This window comes from Ochotona curzoniae, unplaced genomic scaffold (assembly GCF_017591425.1).
Source record: "Ochotona curzoniae isolate NIBS_2020 unplaced genomic scaffold, NIBS_Ocur_1.0 contig_2278, whole genome shotgun sequence".
Lineage (NCBI taxonomy): Eukaryota > Metazoa > Chordata > Mammalia > Lagomorpha > Ochotonidae > Ochotona > Ochotona curzoniae.
The window spans coordinates 30,720-45,190 of NW_024465397.1; the positions used below are offsets into that span (position 1 = coordinate 30,720).

A 14,471-nucleotide genomic window follows, 5' to 3' on the forward strand; every position below is an offset into this window, starting at 1 on the left:
CAGTGAGGACAATGCATTTTGGGCTCTGGTCCAGCTCATGGAGAACGAGAAATAAATGATGTCCGGTAGGTGGACAGAGAACTGTATCACTGCATGCAAGTCTGCATAGTCATGAATCCACATGAATGAGTCTTTGTCCCTCACTGGCTCCTGGGTGTGGAGGACAATCTCCCTTTGGAGGATTCCTTAGAAGTCAGGGCTGCCACAGGACACCTATACTGAGCTATACACCCCATTCCTATCATCTAAGCCCTGCAACATTGTCCAGGCTGTCATGTGGGGGAGCCTATAGGCCAATGTGTCCCATCTGTGTCCAAGTAACTCAGGCTTCACGTGGATCTACACAGACTCCCACCCACTGAGCCATATCCAGTACATCCTCTGTGGCTCACCCCATCCTCGCTCCCGCATGTTGGCATCATCATCATCTACCCAGCCTGGCTGCAGAGTTCCTAGTGGTCACTTGGGGGCAGCCTGAATTCAATCCCACACAGTTTTGCACACATCGACATTCTGTGGCATCTCTGCCCTGGCCATGTGTCTACCCACCTGTCTCCTTGAGATTCCCACACACACCCCTAGGTGCTCAGAAAGACCTAACCCCTTGCCTGTGGCTCTGCAGCCCTCTTGGGGAGAGGCTCTGATCCGAGGACTAGGGGCTGATCCTACTCAGATCTCTACAAACTGGGACTCCCGAAACTGAAGATGCTCCAGAACCACCTGGAAGATCTTGTGCACCCTCCATGCTCTCAAGCAGCACCTGGTGAGTAAAGTGCCTCCTTGGCTCCAGTGGGGGTTCTGTTCACAGTGACAGGGGAGAAGCAGGGAGTGAGCCTCAAGGAATGCACTGTACCCTGGTTTACACAGTGTTTTCTGGATGCGGTAAGTGTCCATGGGGAACCCACTGCACAGGAAGCTCCTGCTCTAGTGCCTGGCTCTCCCACTCCTGTGTCAAGTTGCCCACAGTGTGCCTGAGCTCCCCTAGCTCCAGTAGACACAGAAGGAACGCTCTGCACACCCAATGTACAGTGGGCTCAGATGTGGCTGACAGGGCCCCAACTACTGGTGAGATGAGATCCTCACATAGGAGCTATGGCTTCATGTAGGCAGCCTCCTGGCATCTCTCTCTGTGCTGGGAACAGGGTCACTGCCCACCTTACAGCCTCTAGGGGCCCTGCTCAGGCCTGGATGGGTGGGGTCCTCTCCCTCTGGCATTATGGATTTGGGACAACTTTATACTGGAAAGGGCACACATGCTCACCACCATGGCCTATGTGACCTTGAAATTGAACCGAAGTAAGTACTCAGGGCCTGAAGATGCCAGGGTGCTGGGGGTAGAGTAGCCAGTGTACCATGATGTACAGTGAACAGGGTTTTAGGTGGGGATGAGGAGGCCTGGCAAGCTCTGGGCCCCTTGGGAAGGTGTCTGAGAAGGGCCGCAGCCAGCACTTGTTAGAACAGGGACAGGGGTTGGAGCAGCGATGGGTGCTAGACCATCCCCATGGCCCCTCCCAGCCTGACATCCTCCCTCCTGCCTAGAGCGCCTGCTGAAAATGCTCCAGGGCCACCTCCAAGACTTCCTCCAGGAGACCCTGAAGCAGGCCTGGGCCCAGGACAATAACTTTGTAGTCAAGCAGCTGCAGGCCTCCAAGCATGAAGTAGCCAAATTACGCTGCCTCCTGCCTCCTGAAGGTGGGCCCATTCTCCATGGGGCAGGAGAAGGGAAGGGATGTATCAGCAGTGGGAAGGCCCAGGCCTTCCAATTTCTAACCCATGCAGGACCTTTTACCTCTCCTGTATCACCTTGTTCTCCCCTGCTCCTCAGTTCTGCCTCAGAAGCTTTGAATCACAAGGCTTGGTTGAGCCTCAGGCAGGGCAGCTTCCAGATGTGCTCTTGTGGGGAGGGATCAGCCTCCAGATGTGCGTCTGGTGGGGAGGCAGGATGGGCTCTAGGCCTTGGTGTTCTGCTGATGTCACTGTTTGGGCAGAGACCAGACCATGCCTGGAGCTTCATTGCCCAGCTCGAACAGCTGCCCTTGGCTCACTGCACCCAGGAGCCGAGCACACCTGCAACCCCCACTTTCCACACAGATGACCAACATTCCTGACTGTCCCGGGGGTTGTGGCCAACCCCTGGCTGGGCGTTTGATCCCCTCCAGCCACCTGAGGTCACCAGCAAGGCTCAGAAGACCCTTTTATGGGCATCCCATCTCACATGTGTGAGCAGGGCAGGGGCAGAGGCAAGGACTGTGGGCCCAAGAAGAACCCAGAGTGCAGCTGAGTGTGGAGGTTCTAGGCCCAACCTGGTGCCCATATGTCTGTGGGCACAGAGGGCAGCATGACCTGGAGCACCACCCTGCTGTATGTGATGATGAGCAGGGCCCCTGCACAGTGGCTGCTGCTGTAGATGACCTGAGCCTGGGTCAGCCCTGCAGAACAGAGGTGAGTTTGTCCAGTTGTAGGAGTGGCAGAGGCAGACCCATGTGCAGGCGTGTGCAGGGACTGGTGAAGCCCAGCTGTGCCTCCCAGCTGGTGCCTTGCATGTGTCCTCTTGGGGAGAGGTGGTGGTGACTGAATCTCCCATCAGAAAGGTCCAGCACTGTGTCCTCAGCTGCAAGAGGTCTAAGGGAAAGGGACACAGGGCATCTCCTGCCACCACTTTTCTGGAGAGCATCCCCTGTCCCCAGGGACCCTGCTGGTGACCTCATCTTTGCTCCCTAGTCTCAGTTCTTACCAACATCACCTGAGGGGTCAGTTTCATTCTAGCCATCTAGGAGGTACACTAATGCTCAGTTCATCTGTTCTCATGTTGGGGCACAGGAGCCGGGGTTTAGGTGTCTGAAATATCACTGGGTCCTGAGTTGATACCATGTGTCCCCAGAGCTGAGGCAGGGAGGTCAGGGCCTGTGCTGCTCTGTGGGGCTGTCCAGGAGGAGCCAGAGGTGTCCCTGACACTGCCCTGGCCCATGCTGAATGCATCCTTCCCTCTGGAGTCAGCAGCTACAGGATGTCTTCAGTGTTACACAAAGTGACAGGGATATTAGGAATCAGGTGCAGGCAGTGTACCCTGCAGCCACAATGTGCCTGTGGAAAAGAAAACCTTGTCTGTTTTCCTTCCTTTAACAGATCTTTGGAGCCTGTGTTGTACATGTGGGGAAGATTAGTTTAGGATCTTCTCTTAATAAAATTTTCTCCCTCTGAGGTTTCAGGGACCCATTCCAGAGTATATTTAGTTATGGTGTTTATATTTGTTTTGAGTATGACAGCAGCTCTCTGGCTCCTTGATATCACAAGGAGAGCTGGGCACATGTTCTATTGGAGCACCTCCAGGCCTTGTATAATACAATGGAGAAAGCACTTTTGGCACCAATTGTTAAGCAGATTCCTTAGGCTCCCATTCATTGTTAATGGTTGGAGTGACATTTCCCCAAGTTGGGATATTTCTCCTTGGTTAGAATGCACAAATGCATATCCCATTTGCACATCCCAGCTTATTTCTCTCAGATAGTTTCATTTAAGACAAGTTAAAATTCCTCCTGTTCATATTATATAGGGCATAGATCCTCTCTCAGATGCTGATGTACTTATCTGGGTCATTGATAGAGTTACATAGATCTTGCTTAAATTTCCCAATTTGAGAGAATCAAGACGGTGGGATAGGGTAAGGACATGTTTAAAAAGATGGAGAAATATTAGCCAGTGTGAAGCAGAGAGGGCACATTCCAGGAAATAGGAGAAGACAGAACAACAACAGCAGAGGGGTGCTTGGAGACTGACAGGGAAGCAGCAGAAACAATGGTGTGATGTTGCAGTGGCTGGTACTCCAGCAGCATTAGGTGAGTGGCAATCCAAATTGCACCAGCAGCCGGAATAACAGCAGCAAACAGGAGGGAAAGGAAGTCTATCTAGAGCTAAGTCAGTGAACCCAAACAAAAACTGCCTGTCCTGCTGGTTTATTTGATTTGATCAGGAGCAGAGAGACAGGGCAGCAGATCACAGACTGGCAATGTGCAAACAGGGTGGATTTCACAAGCCATTTTGCCCCCTAGAGCTGAGTTAGGTCAATTGACTTTTTTCTTTTTTAATTATTTTATTTTGACAATCTTTACATAGTTGATTATGGCACAAAGGGTCAAGGGCTACAGGAAAGTGGGTAAGACCATTGTTTCCACGTTCTCTCTCAAGTTTCTCAGAGCCTTCATAACCTGTCTTGTATTACATGGAAGATCATGTTCACAAGATCGGAGATAAGTTATTCAGTGGTATGCTTTTTTTAGAATGTCTGGATTTCTTTATAAAAGTAATAAGAAAGCAAAAGGTTCGTTCTTACACAACTGAATGAGCATGCCACCCTTGCCAGAGTGTGGTGTTATTGCGGTAGAAACAGGAATAAATTGATTCCTGACATCTCAATTGTGACGTCTCCTATGTGAGAGTGTTATCAGATACTTAATCAGGCTGTTGTTGCTCAGCACTTGGATAGGCACTGCACCAAAGGCAAGTGTCGGTTAGAGGAATGAGTCTATTTTCAAGAATCTAGCATTGTGAGCCGCAAGTTTTCCAAATTCAAAATGTACTGTCTTCACCCATTAAGCCAAAAAAGTGTTTTTTGAAAAACATGAGTAATTTCAGTGTAAAGGTAAATATAAGAGTTACTTGATAATTACCTGTTTGGCTGGATGTTTTGATGGCTTCTCCGGCTTACTTTGGCTTTCTGCTAGCATGGAACATCTTTTTCCAACCTTTCACATTCACTGATGTATACTAATAAAGAAGCTCTGTGTGTCTTTATTAGTGTGGTATTTTCTTGCTTGTAGCAAATCCATGGGTCTTTTTGGCCTGTCTGTATATTTTCATTTAAGAATTCAGGCTATTTATATACAACATTTAGTTGAGAAACAGTAACATTTCCACTTTTTGAGCTTACTCATTTATTTTTAAATCATTTCTGAAATACAGTTGTACAGGTATAGGAATTCTTCCCTTGTATGTAGTTGGTAGTTTTTATATAGATATCTACGGCCTGCACACCTTAAATGATCTTGACCATTTTCTTCTGTCTCAGGCATATTGTTAAGATTCACTTGTAAGGTTAGATCAGTGATGAGAAGTTCTTTAAATTTCATTGTTTTGGAAGGTGTTTATTTAATCTTTGTATGTAAGTGACAGTTTATCCAGGTACAGTATTCTGTGTTGACAGTTTTCTTTTTTTCTTTTTGTATGTGGACAGCATTTCTCCATTCGTTCCTAGCCTGTACAATTTCTTATGAGAAATCAACTGTGAGCCTCATGGAAGGGAATCTAATATTTCACTTACATGTATCTTCGAATCTTTCATTTATATTTTACTTTAAAATGTTTTCAGAGGCTTTGAAATGACTTCATCACGGTGAAGATCTTTTCTAGTCATGTCTGTTAGGAGTTCTGTGTAATATGTTTCCTTTACTTTGATACGCTTATATTTCTTCAAATTAGAGAAACCTGCTATTATCTCTTTCAATAGTTTTTTTTAAGGCATTCTTAATCCACAATTAAGGAACTCCAAAGACATGCATGTTTGGTAGAGCAAAATAATCGGAAATGACTTTTTTGACGTTTCTCCTTAATTTTTTTTTAAAGATTTATTTTTTGGTTGTTTTGAAGTGCTTTGTATATCCTGGAAATTAGCCCCCTATCGCCTATATCGTGTGCAAAGATCTTCTCCCACTCTGTGGGTTGCTTTTTTACTTTGTTGATTGTTTCCCTTGCTGTACAGAAGCTTCTTAGTTTGATGAGGTCCCATTTGTTTATTCTGTTCTCAACTGCTATTGCTTTTGGTGTCCTTCTTAGAAAGTCGGGACCTACTCCTAGGTCTTGCAGGGTATTTCCTACATTTTCCTGCAAGAGTTTGAAGGTTTCTGGATGTAGGTTTAGGTCTTTTATCCATGTAGACTGGATCTTAGTGTATGGTGATAGATGTGGGTCTATCTTTTTGTTTCTACAGGCTATCAGCCAGTTGTCCCAACAACATTTACTAAAGAGGCCTTCCCACTTGCTTGAGTTGTCATTGGTCTTTTTGTCAAAGATTAATTGGCTGTATTTGTGTGGGTTCCCAAAAAACCAAAACAAACAAGCCACTCAAGAAATGGGCACGAGTAATGGGCAAACATTTCACAAAGGAACAAGTCCAAATGGCAAACAAACATTTGAAAAAATGCTCCAGCTCCCTGGCAATAAGGGAAATCCAAATTAAAACATCGATGAGGTACCACCTAACACCAGTAAGATTGGCCCACATAAACAAGAACACCAACGACGCTTGCTGGCGAGGATGCGGGGGAAAAGGGAACCCTACTCCACTGCTGGTGGAGCTGCAAATTGGTACAGCCTTTATGGAAATCAGTCTGGAGAACACTCAAACAACTCAAAATCTGCATACCATATGACCCAGCAATAGCACTCCTAGGAATATATTCAAAACACCTGTTTTACGACAAACCAACATGCATCCCTATGTTCATTGCAGCACAATCAGTAATTGCAAAAACATGGAAGCAACCGAAATGCCCATCAGCAGAAGATTGGATAAGAAAGCTTTGGTTCATCTACTCCATGGAATACTACTCAGCTATTAAAAAAAAAACAAAATGCAGTTCTTTGTGGCTAAATGGGCCCAACTGGAAACTATAATGCTAAAGGAAATGAGCGAATCCCAAAAGGTTAGATACCACATGTTTGCCTTGATTTAACCTGTAATTTTTGTTTGGTTGTTTGTTATTTTTTGAACCTGTCATTGACACTGTCTCAACCCAGATGTTTTGAAGAATGGAACTTGCATTATTTTTAACATATTGTTTACCCAATACTATGTCAATTAATTCCATAATGTTGTATATTGATACTGATGCCTTGTTGGGGCTTTTAACTGACCGGATCTTTACTTTGTTAGACCTACCTTCAGACCAGAGAAGGTCTCCCCAAGAGGCCACTGAACTTATCTGGACAATAAGACGCTGGACTTTATGCTAGGTATATGCTTGCAAGGAACGAATCTCAACTGAACTTGAACTGTGTTTATGCAACAAGGTGGAGGAATCCACTATGGGGGGAGGGGTATGGGAGGGGTGGGGGGAATCTCCAGCGCCTATAAAACTGTACCACATAATACAATGTAAACAACAATAAAAAAAAAGATTTATTTTTTATTATTTTTTTATCGGAAAGGCGGATATACAGAGAGGAGAGACAGAGAGGAAGATCTTCCATCCGATGATTCACTCCCCAAGTGAGCCGCAACGGCTGATACTATGCCGATCTGAAGCCAGGAGCCTCTTCCGGGTCTCCCACGCGGGTGCAGGGTCCCAAAGCTTTGGGCTGTCCTCGACTGCTTTCCTGGGCCACAGGCAGGGAGCTGGAAGGGAAGCGGGGCCACCGGGATAGAACCGGCGCCCATATGGGATCCCGTGGCGTGCAAGGCGAGGACCTTAACCAGTGCGCCACTGCTCTGGGCCCATCTACTTAATTTTTGATATGATTGATATGCTTTCTAATATGTAAGCTACAGTTTCATTTTTTTTTCCTGTCCATGGTGTATGTGAAGGCTTGCCGTTACATTTTTGGCATAGGAATTCTTTATTTCTAATATTTCAGTTTCATTTTTACATCAATATATGTTCCAAGAGAATTTCTCGTCAATGTGATGTATGTGTTTCCTCAGCTCATGCACTTGCTTCTCTGTATTGTTGAGTGACCATATCATCCTTCCTTTGATTTCCTTTGCAGGCGTTTCATTCATCTGTTTGTATTCATACTAGTTTTTTATTCTGCGATACAGTTCCAAGTTCCCTTCCCCCTCCGTTGATTTCCCTTCTAGTATTATAATGAGTGGTTCTTCATGACGTCATTTTATGCCCATGATGCTCTTATGTCACATCACATTTTAAAATGTTTTTATATTATCTTTCTGGCATCATAATGTCTTCTTTTATTTTTGCTTTCCTATTGACATTTGTGGAAACACTTACTGGTTTTTGTCCTCTGATTCCTTTGTTCTTTGAAATATAACTCTGTGCCTAGTAAGATGACTGTTACTTCAGGGGGTATTCAAAAAGGTGTGCTGGGTGTGGACATCGAGCAATGGCCAGTGTTTGAAAGTAGCACAAATTCCCAGACAACACCCAAGTTATTTGTAGGTCTCTGCTGTCATGAGCAGTAAGAAGTGTATCATCATGTCAGCCTTCATGATCAGATACAGCTCCTCTCTTTTTTCTTACTCGAAAGTCAGTTATACAGAGAGGAGGAGAGACAGTGGAGAAGATCTTCCATCCACTGATTGTGCAATGGAGTGGCCACAATGGAATGAAAGCCAATCCAAAGCCAGGAGCTAGGATCTTCTTCTGGGTCTCCCACATAGGGGCAGGGTCTCAAGGTTTTGAACCACCCTTGACTACGTTCCCAGGCCACAGACAGGGAGCTGATGGGAAGTAGGACCATTGGGATTATAACTGGTGCCTATATGGCATCCTGGCATGGGCAAAGTGAGGATTTTAGCCACTATCTATGGGGCCCCAGCCACAACTGCTCTACTCTAAGCTGAAGTGGCTGCACAGCATGAGCCCACATTGATTGTGCACCCCACCCATGCAGCCCCCTGAAGCACACATAGGATCTTTGATCTTTTCAGTATAAGCACAGAGCCCTCTCACAGAGGACTCTCAGGTTATTCAGAAGATTCTGAGCTTCTGAAATTTGAAACAGACATCGCCCCACAACCTACTAAGATGTATCCCGACAGTTACAAAATGATATACTGCAACAGTCGCAGGTGCATTGTACTCACTCTGCCACATAAACCTCCACCTTCTATGGAGAGTGTGAAAATTCTAGTATAAACTTCCTGCCCTAAAGAAATTTGTGGGTACTCCCTGATTCCTTTGTTGGTTTTTTTTTTTGTAGCTCTCCACTGGGATCGAAGTTTCTTCCTTTTTCCCTGTTATCCTCCTGTAATTGAAATCAGCAAATCTGTTCCATTTTAAGCCCTGAGTCAAATCAGCTGTGGATCTACTGATGCTCAAGACAGGGAAACAGAATCTCAAACACTGCAATACACTTTAGCCTCCTGGACATACTTTCCTCTAGTGACACATAAAATTGAGAACTGAATTAATGCTTAGTAATTTTCTGAAACCAACCATGTGTATAGATAAAGCAATTCTGGATCTTCTGAATGCCTATGAAATTTGGAAATGAGATATAAGATTGTTATCTGTCTCATCTAACCCTTCTCTATCGATGATCCTTGTGTTAGGATTTATAACAGTTGCTATATCTGAAAATATTTGTAATTCCTACTCTTGAAAACATTAAACTAGGAAAAAAGAAATTCACTCACAAAACAAAATGTGCATTAAATCAGATGACATGAACGTTTGGCATGTATAATAATGTATTCCTTATCTATTAATTGCTTTGCTGTAAGTTGAAGTTTATTGTGTTGTGATTCTGTATAAGTTAATTAAGATTTAAGCAATGAAATTGCGATCATCATCAAGTATATCATTTAAAAATCATACTTAGCATTCATGAAATTAGTCAACCAAAAAAAACCTCCTAAAATTTACAAGCAGTTTAATGATGCCAATTTTATATGCAGTTTTTTTCTTTCTTTTTTAACTTGATAAAATACTATTCAATCTATGCATTAATACAAAGGGAGTGTACATACTATATCACCTGAAAGTTTAAATCCAATGTTTCATTTCTGTTAGAGACCATATGTGACAAACTTAACTTCAATATTAATCATCTAATAGAAAATAACATTATATTTTCTGTCACATTCACAGTACTAGTGTTCAATGTCTGTGTGAGGCTGGTGACATGCACACTGGCAACAAACATCAATATTGTTAAGGGTAACAGCAAGTTCTGTTGGATTGCACTGATCTGAGAATGAGAAAGACAGACACGAAGCAAGATTTTCTGCTTCAGAAACAATATTTCCTTGAAGAGAGTAAAAGGCTGTATTTCACAATGGAAAGCAGGTGGTCCTCACCATCACAAGTCCTGTGAGAGCATCCTTAAGTTACACCAACAGCGGGGAGATTGCCTTGATAGTCCTGACTTCAGTAAACAGCAGGCTGTTCCAGTGTACTGTAATGGGAGTCCAATGGGCTTTCAGGAACATTATCTTCTAAAGTATTTAATTGTATCAAAATGTCTTATCTCAATATCTGTTAAATTTTGTCTATGTACCTAATGTGTTGAGACTTTAAAGAAGTTAACTCACCATTTTTGTGCCTTCTGGTAAACCAAAGTGTGTGTGCTTAGGAGAGATGTAATGTAATTTGGATATGAAATGACTCCAAATGCTTACATAAGAAATGTTTTGTGGTGATAATTACCTCAATTTACTCCTCTCACAATCACTCTTTATCAGATCTCATAAGTGAGCTATGGACCTCTATTATTTGAATTCAAAACTACGAACAAACCCAACAGTAGGACAGACACTTTAAGTGCTAAGGGCATGGTAAAGATGTTGTCAGTTACTTTTCTGAATATTGGGGTTTCCATGTTGTGATAGGGCCATCACATTGCATTCAGTCTAATCTGAAAAGGCTTAATGCCCATCAGTGGCACTCCTTGTTAGGTTCTAGTGCTTCTATTTATCACTGCAGATGTCCACACATTGATCAAATCCTCTGTTTCCAAAACCTCTAGTGTAAAGTTAGATCAAGTTTCAGTTAGGCTTCACGTTCAACAAAGTCTGTCTCCACCTCAGTTGAAGAGCTAGACTTTAATATTTTTCAAACTCATTTACTTTGTGATTGACTTGTACTTTCTGTGGAATGCATTCCTTGTTAACTGCGTTAAGCTTTGAATAGCACATTGGAAAACGTTCTTGTGACATCATACTGTATAATTTTATCATTTTATTATAACAAAAACGTTTGTAAACAAAACAGATTGTATGCAGTCCACAGGCAAAGTCCTTGAAAGAAACAACCCTTCTTACAACTCTCCTTCTTTCTTCCTCTCCTATCTTCATCAGATGTTCAAACATGTAATTTTAATCCACTTCCGTTTTAGTGGCTTAATTTTGATTGCTCTTAATATTTTTTTAAAGATTTAATTTATTATTTTTATTGGAAAGGCAGATATACAGAGAGGAAGATCTTCCGTCTGATGATTCACTCCCAAAGTGAGCGCAATGGTCGGTGCTATGCCGATCTGAAGCCAGGAGCCTCTTCCAGGTTTCCCATGTGGATGCAGGGTCTCAAAGCCTTTGGGCCGTCCTTGACTGCTTTCCAGGGCCACAGGCAGGGAGCTGGATGGGAAGTGGAGCTGCTGGGATTAGAACCGGCGCCCATATGGGATCCTGGGCGTGCAAGGTGAGGACCTTAACCACTGCGCCATCGTGCCGGGCCCATGCTCTTAATATTTCAAAACTAAAACTAGAAGGGTCACAATTTCCTGGAATATAAATATGGGGAGAATTGAAATAATATCTCAAAGAGATTACCTGATTCTAATACATTTTTGTATTGCATATCAGCTGTCACGTATGAGGAAAGCATACCTGAGTGCTACAATAATGGATTTCAGTTTTATTCATTAAAATGCAAGAGAATCTCATTTTTATTATGATTTAGTAGTATTCCATATTCCACTTATATACATATAAATATCTATCTATGTATTTAAATACATATTTATGACACATTATAGATTTTCACATTGACAGAAGTGTGAATTGATTCTAAATATTTGCTATGGTGAAAATAATATGCATTAAACATGGGGATATAACTAACTTTAATATGATTCTATTAAGGTAGTATAAATTCCCATTAATGAGATAACTGTATCACAAGGGGCATGTTCAAATACCTGAGCACTTTCCTTACTGTTTCCCATGTGGTTGAACTAGACTACATTCCCACCATCAATAATAGAAGGCGAGCATCCAGAAAGACGAGCACATTTCCCTCACTGTCTTCATTCCACAGGAATAAATCACCTTCTCTTTCATATCTTAAATAGCCTGTAATTTTAATACAATTTCTTCTCAGAAGCTTAATTTGCCAAAAATCACAAGAGTAAACAATAAGACCAGAGCACCACATTTCTAATGAAGTGTAAATATATGCCAAAAAATAAACCATATCACAACATATCATAACATAACCTTTTCATTCTTACATTATATTATGTTCTATTTTAATTGCCACAAATCAGAAAAAAGAAAAACCACATGATTTTTTATCTTTGATACTGGCCTATTTCATTAAGCATAATGATTTCCAGTTGCGTACATTTCTGATTAAAGATAGACTTTTAGACTTTTTTTATGACTGAGCTGTGTTTCAAGTATACACACACACACACACACACACACATATTTTAATCCAGTCATCAGTGTTGGTCATCTGAGTTGATTTCATGTCTAAGCTATCATGAATTGTGCTGCAATAAACTTGGGTGTATAAATATCCTCTCATAGACGATTTCATTTTAGGTAAATTTTCAGGAGTGAAGTGGCTGGATTACATGGCAGATGTATTTTCAGATTTCTGAGACATCTTCAAAGTGTGGTCCATAATGGTTTTTTGAGTTTACATCCCCATTCACAGTGGATTATGGTGCCATTTCCCCCACATTCTTGACTGCATTTATTGTGGTTTTTTTTTTTTTTGAAATTATTATTTTCAGCAGATGGTCATTTTAAATAGAATGTAAGGAAACCTCAGAGACACTTTTATTTGCATTTTCCTATGATGGCTAGTGAGCATGAATGTTTTGCATGTATCTGTCTGTCATTTGTATTTCATCCTTTGAAAAATGACTGCTCATGTCCTTTACCTGTATCTTAACTAAATCGTTTATGTTTGTTGAGTTTTTCCAGCTCGTTATAGATCCTGAATATTAATTCTCTATATGGTGCAAACATTGAAACTCCTTTTGATTCTGTGGCTTGCCAGGGGCGGGGGCTTTGCGATGAAGCGGGGTTGGAGGCTGAGCCAGCCCTGGATGGAGCAGAGTGCCCCCTGGATGCAGCCTTCCCACAGGCCGGCCCTGGGCCGCTGCAGCACTACCTCCTGAGCGGTGACCCGCTCGGGAGAAGTCGCCAACAAGGTGACCATGAAGGTGGCAGTCCCCAGCCCGGCCTTGGAGCTCCCAGACCTGCTGCTGCTGGCCAGCCCCGCCAAGGAAGACAGACAGCTGCAGCTCCTATGGTGATTGTCCCGCCCCTGCCTGACCTCGGACCTCTGATCTCCTCAGGGAGACCAGCCCTGGGCGGGGAACCAAGGGGTCCACAGGGCCAGAAATGGACGGACCTGGTCTGACTTACAGGGAGAAGGAGAGACAGAAAAGATCGTCCGTCCCTGGCTCACCCTCCTCCCAAGTGGCCACATTGGCTGGAACTGAGCTGATCTGAAGCCAGGAACCAGGAGCTTCTTCCGAGTCTCCCATATGGGTGCAGGGTCCCAAGGCTTTGGCCTATCCTCCACTGCGTTCCCAGGCCACAGGCAGGGAGCTGTATGGGAAGTGGAACAGCTGGGACATGAACCAGTACCCATATGGGATCCCGGTGGATGTAAGGCGAGGACTTTAACTACTAGGCTACCACACCGGGCTCCCATTTTTGTGTGTGTTTTTGTTTAAGGAACAGAGCCAAAGGCAATGAAGACCCAGAAGGGATGGCTCCTGATGAGGAAGAAGAGGGAGATGTCAGCACCTGAGGCTGCCCTTTCCCTGGCCCAGACGATTCCCCCTGCAGTTCATCCAGCTCTTCATCCACACGGAGAGGTTGCGGCAACTGAAGGTCAAGTTCTGCATGGGCCTCACTTTCTACCTGCCTGAGACCCGCAAACGCGAGTTCGGCAAGTGGGTGCAGTTGATGTACCGCCTGCGCTTCTCCGAGGCCCAGGGCGCCCTACCCTTCACACAGAACCCTTGGGAGCTGGGGGATGACGAAGAGGACGAGGACAGGCCCTGCCAGGAGTACGGGCAGCTCCAAGCCAAGGAGGACATACTGGACCCTCAGACCTCTGAGCTCTGGGGGCTCTGACTACATCCCGTGTTGTCAGGGTTACCTAAGGACCAGGGCCTGAGGCCCCTGACGCAAGGGCTGCCCAGGGCCCACATGAGAGTTCCCAGTCTGGCCACCCTGCAGATTTCCCAGGGACTGTCGGACAGCCGCGTAGAGCCCCCAGAGACTTGGTGCCACCCTTCCCAACACGCCTGCCTCACACTGTCCCTCCTCTGTGGCTCCTGGAGTTGCTACAGCACCAGCCTGCATCCCTTCTCCTCCTGTGGCTGCCTCTTTAAAGTAGTCGTTGGAAGGAAAAAAAAATTCCATTTCAGTACAGAATTTTCTTAGCTTGTTGCAACCCGATTTACTTATGTTTGCTTTAGTTGTCCATTTGGTGTATTTTTCAAGATGTAGTTGCTTGTACCTATGCCTTTCAGTGTTTCCCAACGGATTT

The 14,471-nt window shown here is 44.0% G+C and overlaps 1 pseudogene; it reads left to right on the forward strand.

The window, feature by feature from the left end:
• Window positions 1-1,265: 1,265 nt before the first annotated feature.
• On the forward strand, window positions 1,266-14,117 carry LOC121151081 (annotated as a pseudogene).
• The last annotated feature ends 354 nt before the right edge of the window (window positions 14,118-14,471 follow it).